Source organism: Schistocerca americana, chromosome 9, assembly GCF_021461395.2.
Source record: "Schistocerca americana isolate TAMUIC-IGC-003095 chromosome 9, iqSchAmer2.1, whole genome shotgun sequence".
Lineage (NCBI taxonomy): Eukaryota > Metazoa > Arthropoda > Insecta > Orthoptera > Acrididae > Schistocerca > Schistocerca americana.
In genome coordinates this window covers 95,642,581-95,668,001 of record NC_060127.1, presented here as the reverse complement: position 1 = coordinate 95,668,001, position 25,421 = coordinate 95,642,581, and the positions used below count along the sequence as shown (strand labels likewise).

The 25,421-nt window shown below is 43.1% G+C and overlaps 1 protein-coding gene and 1 long non-coding RNA gene across 2 annotated transcripts in view; both read left to right on the top strand.

Annotated features, from left to right (window-relative positions):
* LOC124550607 (alpha-actinin, sarcomeric) overlaps positions 1 to 25,421 on the top strand; it is a 470,999-nt gene that overhangs the window by 141,229 nt on the left and 304,349 nt on the right. The gene's annotated exons all lie outside the window — the stretch shown is intronic.
* LOC124550609 overlaps positions 21,461 to 25,421 on the top strand; it is a 124,114-nt gene continuing 120,153 nt past the window's right edge. The window contains exon 1 of the long non-coding RNA XR_006967726.1: positions 21,461 to 21,508. This is a non-coding gene — a long non-coding RNA (uncharacterized LOC124550609). The remainder of the gene's footprint in view (positions 21,509 to 25,421) is intronic.

Here is a 25,421-nt window from a genome sequence, read left to right as displayed (position 1 = left end):
ACAGATATCAAACACATTAATTCATGAGTAAAGTAATCAGAAGTCTGAAGATGGTTTTTGCATGGGAGTTACATTGTTTAAGTAATCGGTGTTTACTGGTAGCATTATAGTGCGTGGGGACCTGAAACTCATTCCCATTAGTTACAAGCTCGGCATCTACTACATCCTCGTCGCCACATATAAGCTCGTAATAAAGCTTTTCATGTGCTGTCAAATGGAGAACGACGGAAAGCGCGTTGTACTGCTAGTCGAAACTTTCTCAGGAAGTGTTTTTGATAACGGCGTCGCGCATGCGGTACATTACACTAGACCGCTGTTAACACGCCCAGCAGTCCCACTGCTGAGGTAAATATTGGTCTTACCGTCCTTGCTACGCGTTTTTATCGCGGCCTTTTGTATACACAGCTACTTGTAAACTGGCGCGCTTCCCCCACAGGGATGCCAACCTCTGCTTCTCGGTACGTCTGCCTCTGCTATGTTCCACTTTCTCCTTCATTCCTTTCCGTTTGATTTATCCTCGCCACGGTCAAACTACGAGGGTCACTCCAACAGAAATGCATTCTATTTTTTTTTAAATCCATCTTTTATTCTACATGTTTGAAAGTTTTGCAGTGTGTAGATACACCCTTTACGAACAACATTTTCAATTTCCATCCCTCTCAGCTGCCTTGTGCCATCTTGGAACCAGAGTCTGTATACCCGCACGGTAAAATTCTGGACCAATCTGTTGGAGCCAATGTTTGGCAGCGTGCACAAGGGAGTCATCATCTTCAAACCTTGTTCCGCGAAGAGAGTCTTCCAGTTCTCCAAGGAGATGATGGTCACATGGAGTCAGGTCAGGACTGTAAGGCTAGTTTTTGTGTTGTCCATCCGAGTTTTATGACCGCTTCCATGGTTTTTTGACTGACATGTGGCCGTGCCTGTTTTTACCGACACTCTCAGTATTCTGCAAACACTTCCTTCCCCTATCCCAACGTAGCGTGGCAATTCGCTCACTGCGATCCGTCTGTCAGCAGTCATCAATTCGTTAACTCTCTGACATTGTCTGGAGTGTGTGCAGTACGAGGCCTGTCGCTGCGAGGACAATCGTGAATATTGCCGTGCCCGCTTTCATCACGTAACCTGCTTGCGCACCGACTGACTGTACTGCGATCGACAGCAGCATCTCCATACACCTTTTTCAACCTCTTGTGGATGTTTCCCACTGTCTCGTTTTCACAGCACGGGAATTCTATGGCAGCACGTTGCTTCTGACGAACGTAAAGTGCAGCAGCCATCTTGATGACATGATCTGACGGCGCCACTCACGGGAACAGGTTGAACTAAGTTTGAAAACAAGCGGGAAGGATGTATCTACACACTGTAAAACTTTCGCAAATGCAGAATGAAAACTGTATTTTTACAAAAATATTGTGCATTTCCTTTAGAGTGACCCTCGTAATATCTGGTTACCTGCGCAAGTTGGGTATTACATGAAAAGGATAACATGGAATCAAACTGCCATTTCTGTTCCCTCATTGACCCCATAAGTGGATATTTTTTAATGCGCTCTCCCCTGCCTCTGTGGGTAATTCCTCCTATTCTAGCTAGCGCAGTCGTTCCACGTGCCTTTGTCAAACGTTGTAATATTTCTTCGTAGATTTTAGTTTATGGACCAAAACTAAAAGACTCGGATCTGCCAGCCACTTAAGTGTGATTTACAGAATATACATGTAGAAATAAATATATTAAAGGAGATATTCAAATTTTGTTTTCACATAATGACAGGTGGCTTTGATAATGGTTTTAAAGCGCCATTTTGGATCATGACTTCCTCTCTTAAAATAAAGTTTGCTTTGGAAAAAGTATAATATTTTTTAGTATCTTCTATTTCATTTTTGTGTCTTGGATAAGTGGAAGACACAGACCTCAAAATTTGGATAACAATACAACATTTCTTGACAAACTGTTTCTAGTGAAACCTGTGTTCTTCCCGCTTAAATTTAGTTATGTGTGAAATAGCTCCCCATGGCACTGCGGCCCTAGTGGCAAAGAAATGGTCCTCACACATAATGTTTCCACAGAGACTGTAGGAAGTCGAGAATAGTGTAGCCATATGTTTTGATAAGTCGTATTTGTGATACTATACTTCCAATGTTGCTTGTTTTAAGCCCGCCAGTGGCGTTACAGTTTGGTAAAAAAAGTCTCATAAATTGACTTCAGGTAACGTAGAAAGGCTAATACTCAATATAGGTTTCCTAAAAAGACATTATGATCGCTTTTGATCGTAAGAAACTATTTATTCATAAAATACACAGTTACAGTCTGTCTCGCTTAACGTAGACGCATTGTTTTCGTTACATAGTTGTCCATCGGTAGCTTCGATAATGTGTATATAGGTTAAGGACCTGACATTTGCGGAATCACTATGAATGAATGTAATGTGTTTATTAGATAACAGCCATATTATGGCGTGCAATTTGGTTTTTTATACATGGTGTTTTTTGAGATCGCGAGTGGTTAAGCAGACCAATCCTGGAACCACATTTTCTACTACAGTGTGAAATGTAACTCTAATAATTGGTACCAATTTGTGTAAAAGCTCTCGACACTAACTTATATGTGAATTAAGTGGTGCATGTGATGAAATATTAATAATTGTTTAGTTCGGCATGTGTTGTAGTTACTAAAATCATTTCTTTTGAGCTAATAGTCAAGTACGACACGTTTATTTAACATACAGTCTTTAAAATAAAGAAAATAACTAAAAACAAAAGAAAAGTAGTGTCTCAAATAACACTTAACATGTCTTTTCTACTGCCTGTTAAATATAACGTGTAATCAGTATGATCCAGAAATTGTCGAAAGTTTATTAAAAATGTTCCCCATTAAACTTCATTTTTCCAGTATTTAGTTAGCAGTCTCGTAACTGTAATAGCGTAGTTACTCATTAAAAACATTTTATTTAACGAAGCATGATGTAATTGCAATAACTATAAATGCGTATTACCTAAAATTTCTAAACAGGCGAAAGTTATTTGTATTCGCTTTGACATGCCTGCATTGGAACCTCCTTTTCACCACTTTTGGAAGAACAGCTTTTTCCAAAAAGATTTTGTTTGAAAAGTTACTCATGATGTATATTTACACATTCTTTTGTAAAATAGTGTTTCAATAACCAAATACTATTGTTTTGTAATCCTAAATATCAGGTTTCTAAAAATGCAGTATATACTTGTCAAAATTATGTGCTGCTTACAGAATTATTGTAATTAAAAAATTTGTTTTTAGAAAGTTCCCGCGGAAAATGTGAGATTATAAATATGGGCGCTGCGCGTGGATTCTGAGTGTTTGTATTAACTTTTGAACTGCTAAATATATTGCACCGGTCAATTTGTTATTAACTTACTAGGTGAAAGATACCTTGTCACTCATCTGGAACTGTCTCAGTTGTATGTTGAAATTGTATGTGAACAACTAATCTGATGATAATAAATGACGGAAAAGGCGAAGAAATATGTTTATCAAATGATAAGCCCAACCTTAGACAATAAGCTGCAAGTAGGAGTGAAAGATCGCTAAAACAAATTTTGTTTCTAATTATTTGTTTACCATGAGAACAGAGTAGTGCAAGAATGGAGATGTATATTACCAAATGTCTAACCCAGACATCGTTCTTCTGAAACACAGCTATCTCTTTATTGGCACGAAGTAATGAGTACTATCGACAGCGGATCTCAAATTGATTCCATTTCTCTAGCTTTCCTGAGGGCTTTGACTGTGTTCCTCACAAGAGACTTCTAATCAAATTGTGTACTTATGGAGTACTCTCGGTTGGGCCGCTGGATTCTGGCTTTCTCTTTAGAAAGGCCAGAGTACGTTGTAACTGACGGTAAGTCATCGAGTGCAACAAAAGTTACCTCTTCCGTTCCCCAAGTAAGTGTTATAGACGCTCTGTTGTTCCTAGTCTATATAAACAAATTAGGAGACAGTGTTTGCAGCCATTTTAAAATGTTTGCTGATGATGTCGTTTACCGTGTAGTAAAGTCATCAGAGGACCAATACGAATTAAAAAAAAGGCTTAGACAAGAGAGCTGCACAGAGCGAAAAGTGACAATCGACACTAAATAATAAAAAAAGTGAGGTCATCCACATTAGTACTAAAAGGACTCTGTTAAATTTCGGTTAGACGAGAAATCACGCAAATCTAAAGGCCGTCAATTCAAGTAAATATCTAAGACCTGCAATTACGAACAACCTAAATTGGAATGATCATACAGATAATGTTATGGGGAAGGCAAACCAAATACTACGTTTTGTGTGTAGAACACTTAGAAGATGCAACATATCTACTAGAGAGACTGTCTACTCTACGATATTCAATCCTGTGCTAGAGAACTTCTATGCGGTATGAGATCCTTGCCATATAGTATTGACGGAGGACATCGAAAAATTCGAAAGAAGGGTAGCTCGTTTCGTTTTGCCGCGAAATAGGAAAGACAGTGTCATGAATATGATAAGAGAGTTTGGGTGGTAATAATTAAAGCAAAGACGTTTGTCGTTGCGGCGAGATCTGTCCACGAAATTTCGAGAAATAGTTTGAAGATGGTTAGATAAAGGCTCTGCCAGGCACTTTGGTGTGACATGCAGACTACCCATGTAAATGTGGATGACCCAGAGCTCACACCCATGAGTGAGTGTTGGTTTAACGATTTTCTGATAGACAAAGAGCTTGAAGAGAGTGCTGAGGTCATGGTTGTCGAAGACTCCGTCACAAAAATGGCCAAAAGCTACACGAGGATATATGCGATACCAGATTGCGGTATCAGTCACGAATAATCAGCGAAATCAGGTGTTCCAGAGCGCGGAAGACCAGGTTTGAAAGATTGTGCTTTGAGTTTAATTTTACTCTGTTCGAGTGTTTTATGCTGCTCGTGAATAAGACGGAAGATATTCCTGAAACGGCAGCCGCAGCGACTAGTAGTTTAAAGGCCTTACCCTGGTGAGGGCTTCCGCTCCGTCGCGACATCTGGAACGTAGGTCAATTGAATCCTCTCGGCGGGCACTTGCTGGCTCCACGTTCGATAGCGGGCAGCAGTCACCTTGGAAGCATTTGACGCGAACCGGGGACTGGAGTTTAACCTAGCGGCGACGGCGAGTTTGCCGGCCGCGGTGGTCTCGCGGTTCTAGGCGCGCAGTCCGGAACCGCGCGACTGCTACGGTCGCAGGTTCGAATCCTGCCTTGGGCATGGATGTGTGTGATGTCCTTAGGTTAGTTAGGTTTAAGTAGTTCTAAGTTCTAGGGGACTGATGACCACAGTAGTTAAGTCCCATAGTGCTCAGAGCCATTTGAACCATTTTTTCGACGGCGAGTTTGGTGGGACACCTCGCTTGCCCCACTTCCTGTAACAAGAGGAACCCAAAGGAATGTCTGGCGTTCCTTGTAATCTCGGAAGCGTCTGTCTCCATCCTGCTTAAAGCTTATCATGGGGATGCAAATGAACAGGAAAGGCCACAACACAATCAAAACAGTGAGAGCAGCTCAAATTTGACCTACTAATTGAAAATAACTACTTATTCTCTTCATTTTGAAATTAATTCCAGAGCTGTATTCCTGCGTCTATGGCGTCGTCATTAAACGCAAGAAGCGTCTCTAATGATCAGTTATCATCGTGACCACCTATAATTATTCTGAAATAAAATTAACCTGGCTCAAAACTACTATTGTACGGAGGGAATGACACCATTTCCTTCTCACTCTCTAGTCGCGGATACGTAGAAAATCGGGAGGCAAGGGTGTTTTTTATTTTAATTTGTAACTTAACTCCCTAACAAAATTAATCTACCATCTACCATCGCTCGAGGTCATAAGGGACGGAGCATTTAGAGGCACATATGCATGCTGAACTTTTATTAGCAGAAAACGTAATTATAAGTAATGAAATAAAGAAATAATTTGAGCCATAGATGTAGTCTACGGCTGTATAAATATTGTATGCATCCGCTGGAAACATTTGAAGATTTTTGATCGTCAGATTATTGGCAGAATAAGAGGCACATTTTGTTTTATAGGTCTTCTCCAGGTCGGACGTATTTTGGCACACCACCATTAATACTACATTACTGTATTAATACATTCACGAGTTGCACCCAATCGGCACCTGTAATTGCATAATGCAGGTCTCAATGTAATTGTCATAATTTGTGTTTATACTGTTATTACTAATGTTTTTTTTTCATTGTACGATTGTTGGGTGACGGAATGGCAAAAGGTTCCGTACTACTAAGCAAAATGTTGTCGAGATCGATGCACCGCCGTCTTCGGGTGCTGTCTTATTACGAAGTCCGAAAGAAAACGCAGAGAGAAGAAACACGCTGTAAAATACATGAACGGACCTTAAACAGAAAAAAGCTATGCTGAAGCGCCCAGACTTTGTATGAAACATATTTTACCAATCCGTAAACTTAATTGATCTCTCTTTAATATTCATTACTATAATTTAATGTATTTTCTCGATCCACATACGAACGAGTTAAAGCACAACCTCAAATTTGCGATTGAGTGTCTGTTTGTATTATGTGCCCTCCAGAGTTTGTACTATATTTAGCAGAAAGTTATGAACCTCTTCTTTCACCTCGTCGTCGGAGTTGAATTGCTCTCCGGCCAAATGTTCTTTTAAACTAGGGAACTGGGCGCCAAGTCAGGGCTATAGGGTGGGTGGGTGATTAAGTTCCACTGAAACTGTTGCAGGACAGCAACGGTTTGCCAAGCGATGTGTGGGCGAGCGTTATCATGGAGAGTGTGTACGCCCTAGCTCAACATTCCTCTTCTCCGGTTCTGAATTGCCCGTTTGAGTTTTTTCAGAATCTCACAGTACGTGTCAGCGTTAATTGTGGTCCCAGCGATTCAGCTCCGACGACGAAGTGAAAGAAGAGGTTGTAACTTTCTGAACAGCATGGCGGCGAGCTGGTACGACATGGGCATACAAAAACTGCCACGGCGTCTGCAAAAATGCATCGACAGAAATGGTGATTGTTGAAAAATAGCTAAATGTTCAAGCTGTAAACTGATGTAAACCATTGTAGAAATAAACAGGTCTATGTACTTATAAGAAATAGGAGACCTTACTTTTGGGATTACCCTCGTAGTGTAGGACCACCGCGATAGTTGCAGTTTTTGATGGACATGTTCATTTAAAGGTGGAACAATGTACTGCAAGAGAACAGTTTGTTAATCTGAGCATCAAGTGATGCTTTAACAATGAATAACAGTTGTAACTAATGAAGATTCGCTTTTTCGGAGATGCTCGTATCCAGGCTGCGGTCCATAACAACCTGCCGTTAGCCTAAGGCGCTTATGTTAGCGGATTTCCCCATTTGCGATCCCTATCGTCGCCAGAATAATTCCCCAGTCATTTCTCCTCAGCCTAAATAGGTACTTGATGGTTGTAATTAAAGTGAAGCAACTTAGAGAGTGTGTGGGCTGTAATTGTTGCATGACAGCGAAACTTGGTAAATATTCTAATGAGCTGATTCGGAACCGATTTACGATGAAAAAAAATTAGTTCCAAATTTGGCTACTAGGTGCAAATCTGGCGCTGTGAATGAATGAAAAGCGTACAGGAATGTTTCCATATTTAATGAATTACGAACGGGACGTGGCAGAAACGGTGAAGCAAGTGGAAAGGCATGTTGTCGTTTTTATTATTAACTGCTGCTTATACAGTTGTTGAGTCGACCAGAGACGTCAACGAGAAGCTGTACAGCGCCAGATGTGCACCTGGTGGCCAAAATCGGAACTACAGGGTGATTCAAAAAGAATACCACAACTTTAAAAATGTGTATTTAATGAGAGAAACATAATATAACCTTCTGTTATACATCATTACAAAGAGTATTTAAAAAGTTTTTTTCACTCAAAAACAAGTTCAGAGATGTTCAATATGGCCCCTCCAGACACTCGAGCAATATCAACCCGATACTCCAACTCGTTCCACACTCTCTGTAGCATATCAGGCGTAACAGTTTGGATAGCTGCTGTTATTTCTCATTTCAAATCATCAATGGTGGCTGGGAGAGGTGGCCGAAACACCATATCCTTAACATACCCCCATAAGAAAAAATCGCAGGGGGTAAGATCAGGGCTTCTTGGAGGCCAGTGATGAATTGCTCTGTCACGGGCTGCCTGGCGGCCGATCCATCGCCTCGGGTAGTTACGGACAGATAAGTGCCAATGTGGTGGCGCTCCATCCAGTTGATTGTGGAATTTGCAGCTCTCTGCTAGCTCTGCGAGTCGATTTTCCTGGGCTGCGAACAAATGCTTGCTGGATGCGTGCTACATTTTCATCACTCGTTCTCGGCCGTCCAGAACTTTTCGCTTTGCACAAACGCCCATTCTCTGTAAACTGTTTATACCAACGTTTAATACACTACCTATCAGGAGGTTTAACACCATACTTCGTTCGAAATGCACGCTGAACAACTGTCGTCGATTCACTTCTGCCGTACTCAATAACACAAAAAGCTTTCTGTTGAGCGGTCGCCATCTTAGCATCAACTGACGCTGACGCCTAGTCAACAGCGCCTCAAGCGAACAAATGTACAACTAGATGAAACTTTATAGCTCCCTTAATTCGCCGACAGATAGTGCTTAGCTCTGCCTTTTGTCGTTGCAAAGTTTTAAATTCCTAAAGTTGTGGTATTCTTTTTGAATCACCCTGTATATATTTTTTCTCTTGTGTTAATCAGTTCTGCGTTAACGCATTAGCGTGTGTACCAAGTTTCGCTGCCATACGATAATTACAGCCCACACTGGACGCCTGTGAGTAGCGGCATTTTAAATTATGTATAACCACCCTGTCGGTACTTTCCTCGTTGCGTGACGCGCGCGCAGTGCCATCAATTTCGCGGCGGGCAGTAGTCACCATGTTTGGGATGATCAGTGTATCACCTCAAAAATAAGTCGTCTGATATTACCGCTATGACTTGGTTCCTCGCATCGCATATACGCAAAGGGCAGTTTGCCGGTGCCCCTCGTGGTCTCATAAGGCACGTGTCGAGGTGTATTTACGCCAGTGGTCGTAATGCGGTTAGGTAGGGCGTGTGGAAGGGGTATGTCCTGGTCACGCGAAACAGGCAGTAAACGTAATGCGTCGAGTTAACACGGCGATCTGTCGGCCATTTCATTAAGGCCTGCAATTTCCTCCATCAGGCTGCTCCACCACTTCGCATAATGAGCCACGCTTCTCTACTAAGCATACACGCTCTCACGCCCCCGGAAGAAATTATCCGTCCACTTTAGTGCCCGAAATGAGCACTGGCTAAACGGAGCGCTATAAGCCGTCGGGCAGCGCCTCCTTGATAGAGCCATTTCTGATACGCGCCGGATACAACCTCCTGATGGTCTAGACTCGTGCGTGATGCTTTAGTCGAACGCTGAACTTCCAAGTCTTTGGATACGCTTGCGGTTCCCCACGTCCCGCTGAGAACAGAATCAGTTCATCCCAGTAAAACACAATTAAAATATTTTAGTATAGGGAATTATTTATAAATACTGACGACAAAACATCGCGACACTGAAAAAAGTGGAGTAATGAAATTTCAGGAATACATTTGTCCAGGTAACGTATTTAAGTGATTAACATTCCAAGATCCCAGGTTAATGTGAGCTCTAGATAAGCCATTGAAAATGTAACCGTTCGTTTCCAACGGCCTTGTCGTAGTGGTAACACCGGTTCCCGTCAGATCACCGAAGTTAAGCGCTGACAGGCTGGGCTAGCACTGGGATGGGTGACCATTCGGTCTGCCGAGCGCTGTTGGCAAGCGGGGTGCACGCAGCCCATGTAAGGCAAACTGAGGAGCTACTTGATTGAGAAGTAGCGGCTTCGGTCTCGGAAACTGACATATGGCCGGGAGAGCGGTGTGCTGACCACTTGACCTTCCATATCCGCATCCAGTGACGCCTGTGGGCTGAGGATGACACGGCGGCCAGTCGGTACCTTTGGGCCTTCATGGCCTGTGAGGGAGGTTTACAAATGTGCGTGCTTGTGATGGGCAGGTGCTGGATGTCAGTTTGTGGGGCGGAGTTCATGCACGTTGCACTCGGTCGGTCAGTACAGGGACGGTTAATGCTGTTTGTGGATGACGCTGGAGTTGTCCGATGATGCCCCATATGTGCTCTATTGGTGACAGATCTGGTGATCGAGCAGACCAAAGCAGCACGTCTATAGTGTGTAGAGCGTGTCGGGCTACAACAGCGGCATGTGGACGAGCGTTATTCTGTTGGAAAACACGCCCTCCAATGCTGTTCATGAATAGCAGCGCAACAGGTTGAATCACCAGACTCAGGTACAGATTTGCAGCCAGGGTGCTTGGGATAGCCACGAAACTGCTGCTGTTGCCATAAGAAATCGCACCGTACACCATATCCCCAAGTGTAGGTCCACTGTGTCTGGTATTCAGACAGGTTGGTTGCAGGAACTGCTGGCCTCCTAACCAACACAAAAGCATCATCGCCACCGACCAGCGAGAACCAGCTTTCATCAGAAAACACAACCTACGTCCTTCTACCCTCCAGTGAGCTCTCGCTTGACACCACTGAAGTCGCAAATGTGGTGGTTTGAGATCAGTGGAATCCACGTCTGGCTCCGAACTGCCGTTGAAGTAATCAATTTATAAAGGTTCGTTGTGTCACTGTGGTGCCAACTGGTGCCTAAATTGCTGCTGCAGACGCCAGAGCCGTAGGCCGACCACGATGGTCTGCTACTAGCAATCATGTGCAGCTGCTACATTGCTGCGAAGTCCTTCTGCAGTATAACTGAAGGCACATCCAGCTTATCGTAACCCTATTACACTACCTCAGTCAACCTCAGTGAGGTGGTGATAATGGCGCCTGAAAGGCTTTCTTGACTAACATCAACTCACCACGTCCAGTCTCAAAGTTAACTATCTCTCATAACCGTTACGGCGTGTGTTTAAAGCAAAACTGATTTGCATCCTCATTGTGGCGCTACTGGCGGCACTTTAATGCGACTGGCAGGAAATTTGAATAGACACCATCTTTCAGATTTATAAACAAGCCTACGAACTTTCGTTTATGATGCATAATTACTCCTCCGAGATTAGATCTTTTTCGATCAGTGCATAATTTTTTTTCTCCGTCAATTTTTTTCTAAAATTTCTTCTACTTTTGGATCATATACAAAGCGAACGCTGGAAGCTGTAAGTCATTCTAGAATGTGTACAAGTATTGAAAATTCCAAACTACTGGAAATCCATACCACTTGGACGACAGGAAGATGGTATCAAAATGATTACCTAGCCTTTACAGACCACTTGACCATAATAACAAATGAAAGGACCAATAGAAACAAACACAGAACAGGAACCCTCAAACGACGCGGTGAAAAAGCTAAATCACCAGTTTTCTTCGGAAAAATCGAATTTACGTACACAGAACTTGACATCCAAAAATTATCCACAAAGTGTGGTCACATCGAAAGAGTCAGCGTTTAATGTACTTGGGCGAGATCTTTGAAGTTGTTCGCCTACAGAAACTCAGGAGTGCCTCCGCAGTAACACCTACAAGAAAAAAAACTCTCTCTTCCCTCCTATAAAAACCACGCAGTAAAAGAGATTTATCGAACCAGAAATGCCGTGTGTCGCTTCACATTGAAAGGATAACGAAAACTTCGTGAAAGAAGAACGCAAAATTATAAGATGGGGTATCTGCCTACACAGAAAGGAAGATTGCTAGAGACTAAAATCCTGGACAAAATGAAAAAAAATGACCTATCAGCAAGACATGCGAAAAAGAAGTTTAAAATGGAATCACACATGCAGGGACTCCCAGTAACAAGACTTACACACAAAATATTATCACTCAACGGCAGAAAACGTTACCCTGGATCCCGGATTCAGCTACTCAAAAAAATCTAGAAAAAGCCCGTGTAAGTGCCCCGGAAATTTTGACTGAAATACGTACAGATAAAGAACACGATAGGTGGGAAGTACAGACACTGAACCGAACTGCGAAGAAGGAACATAAAGGACGGGAGAGAGAGGATTCGCAGAGATGAAATTAGAGCTGTGTGGAAACTCAGAACATTGTTTTATACAGCATTGCATTATCTGATCCAGTCGCACAAGTACATAAAAATAATACATTGCTGCAACCTTAGATGCGCACTTGCGTAAGCAATCTCTTATGTTTGTGCTATTTTAGTATCTCTTGGTTTCGTGTTCGTTGTACAGAGTGTTTAAAGAAGACGTTATGTTTTCTAACTGGAGATTGTATTGGTGCAGTCTAGAGGAAAAAATGCCCATAAACGTTTGTCCGGAAACAAATATTTATTGAGATATGGAACATTCTGTCCTGTGACAGACTCCTGTCTGTTGACACTGCAGCAGGCGGTCACTACTTAATGTCACACATCCTTCAGCCCTCATTCTCACAATGTGACCGAACCCTTTGGTCATCACCAATTTCGTCCAAATTTATGGTATGTGCGTGGCTTGACCAGAAATGAAAGTTGTAGAAGTAGGAGCTCCAAATGGCCTTGCGTGTAAGGAAAAAAAAAAATTCGGCGGAGCGAGACATCAGCCATTTATGATAACGTAGTGGCGAGGCAGAGGTTGGCGCAACCGAAAGAGTAGAGAACGGTAATCCGAGGGTCGTAGCTTCCAGTCTCTGTGGGGAAACCAATTTTTCTTTTTCATTTAAATTTTTTACACTGCAAATAAACCGAAATGTGAACAAAATAACACACTCATATACAGCACAATATGCTAAGACCATTTCTGCAAAATTATTGCCACTGTCTCGTTTGGACCGAGGAGTCAAAAAACGATGAATGAGTACGCGGCAAAATACAAGAATGTCATTACTCCATAAAAATGTGGGAAACTTATACCAGCCTTACACGAAAGAATTGTGACTGATGTGATGAAGCCTTCGTGCAGGAGAACAAATTTCCTCTGGTAATTGACTCGTGGGCAGGACAAAAATATCCACAATTATACGACGAGATATTTCGAGATGCAGAAGGGTTGTCGTCGTGCAGTACTCCAGTGATTCCCCGCAAATGCATTTCCGTAGTGAAACCCGGCGATGTCTATTTTTATGGCCGTGGAAATAATTTGATCAGAGATTAAAATCTGCTTTTATTTCACCGAGAGAGAGAGAGAAGACTGAATCAAAATACATCCCATTCTACCTCACAAGCTATCCTCGTCAATATTTTGCTTGGTTTGCTGCCTAACGCTGCAACTAGAGAGAATCTTTTGTGAATGTAAACAGAGTTTGTTTTTCTATAGAAACTGCAAAACAACCAGATTATTGTAAAAATACGTCGTTTATAACGTGTACAGGATGGCAACAAAATTCCTGCTTCCCTGTTTCTTCTATGAATATTACTCCAGCACGTGTAAATAATTAATTTTCAAATAATAAAAGTAATATTGTATACAAAGTTTATGTGAACGCCTTACAGTCCTTTCCTGGAAATTTATGTGGAATGCCAAATTTTTCTATGCCTTTTTTATCCCATTTATGAAAATATCAATATATACACTATATTCAGCATTATAGCATTATTTGTTTATTTGCAGTGTAAGTGAAGAACAAAAAAGGTTTTGTCCGAGCGAGTCAAACCCACAATCCTCTGATTACTGTTCTGTACCCTAACCCCTGCGCCAACGGTGAATGCAATATACACACACCTAAAAAAATTACTCAGAAAGTTGGCAATACTCACAACCTACACAGAAAGCAAATAGATAAACATAACGAGTGTGAGTGCGGAACGCGTGAAAACTACAGTACTGTTTCTCTTGTGAAGTGACGAAAGTGAGGTGAAGTGGTATTTAAAAAAACCGCAAATGCAGTTTAACAAAAGGTTGATAAAAGGTAAAAACCTTGCCAGTAGTGAATGGCAGCAACGTTTTTCTCGATTTCAATCTCAGCTAACAAAGAGAAAAGGCACAGGAGTTCAAAATACTTTACAGGGGGCAAAAACACCGTGAGTAAATAGTGCGCCAATTTTAGAAAGGTATACTGTTTTTAATCTATAAATACCAAAATGTGTACCTACTTCATGTCTACATCATTTCTAGAAGAACCACAGGAGATCCTTTCTCACTAAAAAGCGAATCGGTTCTGGGGAAAACCCGTCTTTAACTGCAGTAAGCTTAAGACTGAAAACCCGATAATAATTAGCAACCAATAAGAAAAAACGTCAACAAGATGATAGGTGACCGAGCGAGGTGGCGCAGTGGTTACCACACAGGTCTCGCACTCGGGAGGACGACGGTTCAAACCCGCTTCCGACCATCGTAATTTAGGTTTTCCGTAATTTTTCTAAATCACTTCAGACAAATGCCGGGGTGTTTCCTTCGAAAACCTGTAATAATCTCTGTAATAATGAGACATCACTTAAAAAATAATAATAATTTTTACACCAAGGAAACTAGGGCATAATTTGAATCGTCTGGCATCAGGGTGCCAAGTGGGTGGCGTGTAACTGCGCTTATAAATTGATGAAATCGTGTTCTTGCCGCTGACGGTTACATTGAGTTACACTGAAGAGACCAAAGAAACTGGTGCACCTGCCTAATATCGAGTAGGGCCCCCGCGAGCACGCAGAAGTGCCGCAACACGGCGTGGCATGGACTCGACTAATGTCTGAAGTAGTGCTGGAGGGCCGGCCGGAGTGGCCGAGCGGTTAAAGGCGCTACAGTCTGGAACCGCACGACCGCTACGGTCGCAGGTTCGAATCCTGCCTAGGGCATGGATGTGTGTGATGTCCTTAGGTTAGTTAGATTTAAGTAGTTCTAAGTTCTAGGGGACTTATGACCACAGCAGTTGAGTCCCATAGTGCTCAGAGCCATTTGAACCATTTGAGTGCTGGAGGGAGTTGACACCATGAATCCTGCAGGGGTGTCTATAAATACGTAAGAGTACAAGCGATGGAGATCTCTTCTGAAAAGCACATTGCAAGGCATCCCACATATGCTCATAATGTTAATGTCTGGGGAGTTTGGAGGCCAGCAAAAGTGTTTAACTCGGAAGAGTGTTGCTGGAGCCACTCTGTAGCAGTTAGGGACGTGTGGGGGTGTCGCATTGTCCTGCTGGAATTGCCAAAGTCCGTCGGATTGCACAATAGACATGAATGGATGCAGGTGACCAGAGAGCATGCTTATGTACGTGTCACCTGTCAGAGTCGTATCTAGACGTATTAGGGGTCCCATATCACTGCAATCTCCACATGTCCCACCCCATTACAACGGCCCCACCAGCTTGAACAGTCCCCTGCTGACATGCAGGGTCCATGGATTCATGAGGTGGTTTCCATACCCGTACACGTCCATCCCCTCGTTACAATTTGGAAAGAAACTCCGTCTGACCAGTCACAGTCATCAACAGCCCAATGTCGGTAGTTATGGGCCCAGGCTAAGCTTAAAGCTTTGTGTCGTGTAGTCGTCAAAGGTACACGAGTTGGCCTTCGGCTCCGAAAGCTCATATCGAAGATGTTTCGTTGACACTTGTTGATAGCCCAGCGTTGACATCTGCAGCAGTTTTCGGAAGGACTGAACTTCTGTCACGTTGAACGATTCCCTTCACTAGTCGTTGGTCTCGTCGTTACAGGATCTTTTCCCTGCCGTAGCGATGTCGGAGATTCGATGTTTTACTGGATTCCTGGTATTCACGATACACTCGCGACATGGTCGTGCAAGAAAATCCCTTCATCGCTACCTCCGAGATGCTGTGTCCCATCGCTCGTGCGCCGACTATAACGCCACGTTCAAAGTTGCTTAAATATTGATAACTTGCCATTGTAGTGGCAGTAACCAATCTAACAGCTGCGCCAGAAACTTGTTGTCGGACCGAGCGAGGTGGCACAGTGGTTAAACACTGGACTTGCATTCGGAAGGACGGCGGTTCAATCCCTCGTGCGGCTATCCTGATTTAGGTTTTCCATGATTTCCCTAAATCGCTCCAGGCAAATGCCGGGATGGTTCCTTTCAAAAGGGCACGGCCGACTTCCTTCCCCGTCCTTCCCTAATCCGATGAGACCGATGACCTCGCTGTCTGGTCTCCTTCCCCAAACAACCAAACCAAACTTGTTGTATTAAATAGGTTTCGCCGACCTCGGTGCCGTATTCTGCCTCTTTACATATCTCTGTCTTTGAATACGCATTCGTATGCCAGTTTCTTAGACGCTTCAGTGTATTTGACTTGGGTTGACATTCGTACTCGAGCCGGCTCGCCAGTGAGGGGAATGTGACGTTGCCGAGCTGAGCTGACGAAAGGCCGCGCCCGTCGAGGGCACGGAAGACACCGGGAGTAGCCGTAATTTATGCGTTTGGCCGTGGCCGCGAGTCTGGAGCGGCCATGACCTCGAGCGAGGAAACTCGCCGGCACCGGGGTCGGGTACTGGAGCCGAGGAAAACTCGTCAGGCTACTGGAGCCGGAAGTTGGATCGAAGTGCCCCGGAGGCGGCGCGACATTTTGTTGCCTCCTGCGCCCGCAGCTGTGGGCGGTTCTTTCGTGTTTGCTGCTTACGATCTCTTGGGACATATCTGCTTTTGAGTCACTGCCAGCCTTTTCTGAGTTGCGGCAATCGTCAGAGTTTTTACCTTGCTTTACACATACGCGAGGTTTATAGAAATTATGAGTATTTGATTGTGAAATTTTGGACATGGCTGGAGGGACAAACATAGAATGAAATCTCCTTGTAGGAAACAGCCAATCAGTCGCCTATTGGAAAGTTTATTAAGGGGGAACGACAGGGTGATGGTCGAAAAAACTCCAATCTTTATTCCGGAGTTGTAATGTATACAGGGTGATCAAAAAGTCAGTATAAATTTGAAAACTTAATAAACAACGTAATAATGTAGATAGAGAGGTAAAAATTGACACACATGCCTGGAATGACATAAGGTTTTATTAGAACCAAAAGAACGAGTATTGCTAGACGCGTGAAATATCTCTTGCGCGCGTCGTTTGGTGATCGTGTGCTCAGCCGCCACCTTCGTCATGCTTGGCCTCCCAAGTTCCCAGACCTCAGTCAAATGGTTCAAATGGCTCTGAGCACTATGGGACTTAACTTCTGAGGTCATCGGTCCCCTAGAACTTAGAACAACTTAAATCTAACCTAACCTAAAGACACCACACACATCCATGCCCAAGGGAGGTCCGAGCGAGGTGGCGCAGTGGTTAGCTCACTGGACTCGCATTCGGGAGGTCGAAGGTTCAATCCCGTGTCCGACCATCCTGATTTAGGTTTTCCGTGATTTCCGTAAATCGTTCCAGGCAAATTCAGGATGGTTCCTTTGAAAGGGCACAGCCGACTTTCTTCCCCGTCCTTTCCTAATCCGATGAGACCGATGACCTCGCTGTTTGGTCTCTCCCTCCAAACAACCCAACCCCAAGGCAGGATTCGAACCTGCGACCGTATCGGTCGCGCTGTTCCAGACTGTAGCGCCTAGAACCGCTCGGCCACTTCGGCCGGCAGACCTCAGTCCGTGCGATTATTGGCTTTTGGGTTACCTGAAGGCACAAGTGCATCGTGATCGACCGATTTCTAGGGATGCTGAAAGACAACATCCGACGCCAATGCCTCACCATAACTCCGGACATGCTTTACAGTGCTGTTCACAACATTATTCCTCGATTACAGATATTGTTGAGGAATGATGGTGGACATATTGAGTATTTTCTGTAAAGATCATCATCTTTGCTTTGTCTTACTTTGTTATGCTAATTATTGCTATTCTGATCAGATGAAGCGCCATCTGTTGGATATTTTTTGAACTTTTGTATTTTTTTGGATCTAATAAAAACCGATCTCATTCCACGAATGAGAGTCAATTTGTACCTCTCTACGTACATTATTCCGTGATTTATTCAGTTTTCAAATTTATACTGACTTTTTGATCACCCGGAATACATTGAAAAATTATTCCCTAAAATATTATGCGCCGGTTGGATTCCCGGCCGGGTTGGAGATTTTCTCCGCTCGTGGGCTGGGTGTAGTTTCGTGGTCATCATCATCATCATCATCATCATCATCATCGGTACCCAAGTCGCCCAATGTGGCGTCGACTGAAGTAACACTTGCAATTCTACGGCCGAACTTCGCGGGATGGGGCCTCCCGGCCATCAATGCCACAGTCATTTCATTTCGTTCTTCCAAAAGTAACGATTCTGTGAGCGTTTGAAGCCGAGCGGTCGGCCGCGTTGGCCGAGCGGTTCTAGGCGCTTCAATCCGGAACCGCGCGATTGCTACGGTCGCAAGTTAGAATCCTGCCTCGGGCATGGATGTGTGTGATGTCCTTAGGTTAGTTAGGTTTAAGTAGTTCTAAGTTATAGGCGACTGATGACCTCAGTCATCCATAGTGCTCGAACCCATTGAACCATTTTTTAAATTTTTTTTAGCCGAGCGTACACAACACAAAGCGCCATTTCCACAAGTCGTTGGCGATGCCATCATCCTGTTCATACCGTTTTGAGTAAACCTGATTTTATGGAGCGTCGTTTGCGCCGTTTTATTCAAAATGTGGTCGAAAGTTTCAATAATCTCATTTGGAAATACGCTCCAAAAATAACATCCAGCCGTAGCGAAATTGTCAACATTGCTTCAAATTTGGCCGTACGTTTGTTCAATGTAGGCCATACTGCATTAAGGCACGTGGAAAGTACTCTTCAAATTAAAATGCGCCGATTCTGTGAGACGCCATCGGCGATGTGCTCAGCTACGAAAAGGGCTTCTAGGGCGAAAATCAGGGCTTGTAAGGTCTAAGTTGCAGAAAGCGGCAATCGACTAGCCGGGACAGGTATTAAAAACCAGGCATCGATGATATCCCATAAGTTTCAAGCTTCGTCCCTTTTTTATATGATAAATACTTGTCTAACTGTAAATCGTTTTTCTCAACAACAACAACAACAACAACAAAAAGTTTTCGATATGGTTGTCGTCGCCCACGCTACAATTTTCATCCGATTTTAAAGATTTATTGTCTTCCTTGAAGCAAACTGAATTCTCTTCAGTTCATCGTAGCCGAATTTTGTATGTTGATATTTAATATTTTGTCGGGCATAAGAAAGGGGTCCAAAAAATGGCCATTGTCAAATACCCAAAATTTCGCCAAAAGTTTTTTGCAAATCCTACGATGAACTAAAATTACATATGTAAGGATCAGGATGATTTGTTAATTTCATGCTTCAGATAACCACGGCCCGAGTTACAGCGAAAACAACTCCTTTCAGAGCTGCCTCGGGAAAATCCCAGTTACACAGTGAAGATGTAATTGTCTTCAATAAAAATACCAATAAAAACTTCGATGTTCGCTTTATTCAATGCAACAAACCTCGTTTGTAAATAATGGATTTCAGCTATCAGTCGTCCTTTTGAAATTTTATTGGCAGATCTAGATATCAGTTAGAAACTAGCCATTGAATGAGTATTCAGTGTACTGTGGATGAAGCCCGACCAGCAGGTATTACATGAATTTATCAAAAATGATAGTGCATTGAGAATGGTTGGTTTCTACCTTATATCTAGTCTGCCAATAAAATTTCAAAAGGGCGACTGATAGCTGTAATCTATTATTTACAAGTCAATGACAGATGCTGCGTGCAACAGCCTGTGAATGGAGGGCAACCTGATAAACCTCATTTGTCTACTACATTCGTCCGCAGCTCGTGGTCGTGCGGTAGCGTTCTCACTTCCCGCGCTCGGGTTTCCGGGTTCGATTCCCGGCGGGATCAGGGACTTTCTCTGCCTCGTGATGACTGGGTGTTGTGTGACGTGCTTAGGTTAGTTAGGGGACTGATGACCATAGATGTTAAGTCCCATACTGCTCAGAGCCATTGGAACCAACCATCTACTACATTCCAGTATGGTCCCCCTTAAAGCCCCTGTACCATGGTTTCAACGTTTATAAAAATCTTGTCTTCAGAAGAAAATATGGACAACTATCATATCTCGTTACGAATACAAAAAATTATTCAGACATACTGGATTACATGTTGTGGCAGAGGTATGTTAAAGTATAGCCGAAAGGCATCAGTAAAATATAAAATTCCTTTAGCATTAAGGAACGCTTCTGTCAAGACGGGGCGCTAGTAGTATGCGCAAGGAGGGTGCGCGATAGTGACTTCAGGTTGGTCATGCTAAACTCTGTTTAAAGGTTAAAGTTAAAATTATAACATTACTTACCAGATCATATTTAACTCTTCACATATCTAAAAGTAGTAAAATGGCACCAAATAATAAGTTACCATCTGCAGAAGTCATTGGGTGAGAGACAGATTACGTAAAATGGTGTTGGTTCATTTCTGGTGTCCGTACTCCAGTTAGTATGTGCTTATTTATCGATTTTTTTTTTTTTTAAGTTCAGGTTGTGGAATTGTGCTTGAGATTACATAACTAAATTTTTCAATTATGATGGTGGCTGCGGCCAATTATAACGTATCCCTTAAGCATGCGCATGTATTTGCAGATGTTGAATTTGTCGATATGGCAGCTGTGCACGGGAAATGTCAGAGAGACGCTGTTGCTGCTTGTAGAGAATATGGTACTAGATTTCCTAACCACAGACTACCAGATTCCAAGAGTGTTTACTCACATTCTAACTAAAATTCGTGAGACTTGTGTAGTACTCAGCAGTCATACCTCCTCTATGTGCAATGAACAGTACGGATTAAATAGAAGACATTATTAAGTTCGGAGAATATAGTCCTTCAACAAGCACATGCAGAATTTCTGCACGTATCGTTGTTCCAGAAACAAGAACACTGAATGGCGTAGATGACATATGCAAGGCCTCTGCCCTTAATCATTTACAGTGGATTTAACACCTTCTGGAAGGAGATGAAAGTTGGCAACGGTAATTTTGCCAATCTCAGAGTGATCTCATTAATACTGCTTCTTGATGAAGCCACTTTCACTCACGATGGTATTAGTAACACGGGTAACTCAGATTGATGGTCCGACGGAACACACATGCATTTGTGAAGGCACAAGAATGTTTCTCTGAAATAAATAAATAAATAAATAAATAAATGTGGTGTGGCGTGGCGTGATGGTCAGTCAGTTGATTAGCGCTGTTCTGTTATGGAGTTGTGTTAAAGCGTGCCGTCAGCTAGACTTGACTATTAGGAATTACTGGGTATAACAACAGGACAAATAAATGGTTCCGGGAACTGAAGGACTCATTTATGACTAATGGTAATGGAATAGGTGATGGGACTGGTAAGTAGCCAGGCTAGTAGATGGAAGGTATAGTAAAGACGTTCTTTGCTGTATTCCAATGAATAAAACCGAACATCCAACTAATAGAAGTTAAATAGACAAAAAAATGGTATAGACGGAGCAGCAGTTTAAGTGAAATGGCTGACAGTTTCTTTACATATACAATGACTGCTGTTGTTAACGCCACCATTAAATGTCTTTGCTAATAATAATCTCTCCTTGTTTCAGGTGGGTTATACCATTAATTGTTTCGCTTATTACTGAAAGACACATGGGTAAGTACAGAACGGAACTGCTTTAATGTTTCGCACTTTAAGAGATATGTACACTCTGGTTATTTAGTATTGGAGGCAAGCGTGGAGAGTAAAAATCGTAGAAGGAGATCAGTAGTTACCCGGAGATGAAGAGGCTTGCATAGGATAGAGTAGCATGGAGAGCTGCATCAAACCAGTCTCTGGACTGAAGACAAAAACGACAACAACAAAAACAACAACAACAATAATAATTTAATAATAATGTTAGCCGGCCGGTGTGGCCGAGCGGTTCTAGGCGCTACAGTCTGGAACCGCGCGACCGCTACGGTCGCAGGTTCGAATCCTGCCTTGGGCATGGATGTGTGTGGTGTCTTTAGGTTAGTTAGGTTTAAGTAGTTCTAAGTTCTAGGGGACTGATGACCTCAGAAGTTAAGTCCCATAGTGCTCAGAGCCATAATCAGGTTATCTCTATTAGTATATCTGAGCAAGTTCCACGGTTTGAAAACGTTACTTGAGAAGTGAAGAATATTTTATGATTTTTACATTGTCATCATGTCAGCCTCGTGGCTACAGCTCTGTTCCCAAAAGCAGTTTTGTTTTCAAGGCTCTAGAGCGGGGCTAGTCAGCCTTTTTTACCTACCACCCACTTTCGTATATCCGTTAGCAGTAAAATTTTCTAAGCACACCACCGGTTCCACAATATAAAGTAGGGAAGTAACTTTATTATACAGCAGAGTTACAGCAAGTTAAAACGTATTATTAGAACTGCTTACCAAATACTTTGTCAATAATTTATGAAAACCTAAAGAAAATATTTGAAAAACCCCACTGCCCATTATGAAAGGTTGCACAATAGGTGCCAGGTTGACTACCACTGCTCGGGAGTATCACGAAAAATTCTTTTTCGTCGATTACTCGCAACCGAGGGCACACAAGAGGGAATGTCTACAGGGTGTGATGCATAGAACTCTAACCTACCATTGTATAGGTGGGTTCACAAAGTCGAGCACACACCTAGATCGCTCCCCCTGTGAGGGTATCTGCGTAATGTTATTGACCGGCGGCGTTTGGGTGGATTCCTGCGTGGTAAGAGACTTGGGCCGTCGAGTAATTCAGTGGTGACAGGTCGATGAGGTCACGGCACAGACATTTGCCGTTGATAAGATAAGGCGGCAGAAGTGGTCGCCCAGATCACGTCATCGAGGCAGGCGCGTGCCTTGGCGTGCTCTGCAATCATAGCGGGAGTTTCAGCCGCCCTGTTTGTCGTCAAGAGTTGCCAACGTACCGGGTCGCTACCAGTTTCGCTCAGTTTCTTCAGAGGATTTTTTATTTATTTATTGCTGTACATGTGACCTAACTATCCCCCGATTCTAATGCGGGTTATTACACTTTATACATACTATATTTCTTTAAATGCGAACATTTTAGGTTAGGCTTTACCGTGACTGTTATTGACATTAAATGAAACAACAAGTTTACTGTTACCAGTCACCGTTCCACTTATTTCCGCGACGCGTTTCAAAGGTTCAAACCTCCATCATCGGGTGAATTTACGTAAGTTAGTTTGACATTTGTGTGTGTGTTGTGTTACGATTTTTTGGAGGAACTTGTGGCACTGTCTAGTGGGGAAACAAGACACTATTTCAGAACATGGTTTTGGGTTTCTTCTGACAAAAATTAAACTGATATCTAAAGGTCTACCGTTAAATATCTAGGAGTAACTATCCAGGAATGACCAAACGCAACGAATACTAGACTAAGAATCCGAGGAAGAATCTTACAGACCACGAAATAAGTGGCTTACAAGGCACTTGTTCGACCGATTCTTGAGTATTGTTCATCAGTCTGGAATCCTTGCCAGGAAGGGCTGATACGAGATATGGAGAAGCTGCAACGAAGAACCGCGCTTATCGTTACGGAATCGTTCAGTCGGCGCGAGTGTGTTAACTACTCCCGTGGCAGATGTTACAAGAGAGGCGTTATGCATCACGGAGAGGTTTACTGTTGGAATTCCGAGAGAGAAATTTCTCATAATAATCGTACAGCATATTACTTCCTTCCACATACATCTCTCGAAGTGGCCACGACGCGAAAGTTCGAGAAATGAGAGCTAATATAGAGGCTTACTGATAATCATTGTTCCCTCGCGCTGTTCGCGAGTGGAACAGGGAAGGAGGGACAAGTTAATGGTACCAGAAGTACCCTTCCCCACGCACTGTTAGGTGGCAAGTGAGGTATGATGTAGATACGTAGCTGTCTGCTGAAACCCCAGAGGTATTTCTGATAACCTTTTATGCCCTGCTCCTCCCCGCTTTGGGAAACGAAACGAGAGGAAATACTTTTTCATGTTGTTGCTTACGACACTAATCAAAATAAAATTAATGTCGTTAACTCAGATTAAACGTAGTTGTAAAAAGTACCCAAAAGTCGTATGTGCACGCGTGTAAGACACATACCCTTGTAAAATCGGATGCTTGTTAGAAAATGTAAGGTTTTTTGCCCCGTACATAAGTTAACAATTTTCTGTTTTCACATATGTTGAAAACATGGCCTTGGAAGTTTCTGATTGAAACATCCGGTTGACGGTGACAATACATCCGCTAGAATGAGAGTTTCACTCAGCAGCGGAGTGTGCGCTGATATGAAACTTCCTGGCATATTATAACTGTGTGCCGGCCCGAGACTCGAATTCGGAACCTTTGCCTTTCGCAGGCAAGTGTTCTACCAACTGAGCTACCCAAGCACGACTCACTACCCGTCCTAACAGCTTTATTTCCGGCAGTACCTTGTCTCCTACCTTCCAAAGATCCCGAGTTCGAGTCTCAGTCCTGCACACAGTTTTAAACTACCAGGAAGTTTCGTATCAGTACATACTCCGCTGCAGAGTGAAAATTTCATTCTGGACCCTGTTCCTTGTTTCGTCTCACTTCGCGAGGGTGTTGTGGAACACAGCTATATTGCCATTTAGCGGTCTTCTCCACAGTAAGATAAATTGTATCGCGTGCGGTCCTCTTTCTTTCAGTGTCGACGGGAGGCAGTGGACTTGGGACCACTACGGGGACGTTTAAGTAGAGCAAGTGAAAGCTCCAATTAAAGGCACTCGCTCTTCCCTCGCGAAATCTCATCTTGGAGACGGGTAATTGTTTTGGCGTCGGCGCAGCTGTATTCCCGATGAAACTAATTGGTTTCCGAAATCGACGCAGTGGTGAAAGTTTGCTCTTATTACACCAGAAGTGGCAATGGAACTGTTCATGAAAACTCATACTGCATTACAACTGAAACCTCAGGATTTTGGTGGAGTAAGAGGAGTGCCGGAGGAAATTAATACCTAAGTTTGAGTATTCCGTTAAACTAATCGCTCAGCGAAGGTAAAAAGACTTCATCTGACGAGATACTTCTAACATTCTACGTGGGGAGTTGGAAAATAAGTTTTCCTTGTCGACTGTGGTCAGAGTTGTGTGTGAAAGGAAAAAAAAAAAGAGAACGAGACATTAAAGATAAGACATATCTTTATTTTTCTACATAATTTACAAGTACATTGAGACATTTGTCATACCGCTTTATAAGCTTGAAAAAGCCTTCCGGGAAAAAATCAGGGCGTTGCGTACGGAAGAAGCTTTGAACGGCTTGTTTGACGTCAGCATTGCTGCCAAAGCGCCTTCCACCGAGAGTCTTCTTCAAAGCAGGCAACAGAGGGAAGTCACTTGATGCGAGATCCGAACTGTAAGGCGGATGGTGTAGGAGCTCCCAACCAAAAGTTGCAATATGGTTTTGCGTTGCCGTCGCCGTGTGTGGTCTCGCATTGTCATCCAACAGCAAAACGCCAGATCTGAGAAGGCCTGGCTGCTTTTTCCGAATCACCTCTTTCAATTTCGACAGAGTGGCACAGTACCGTGCATCATTGATGGTTGCATCCTCCAGAAAGTCCAGCAGC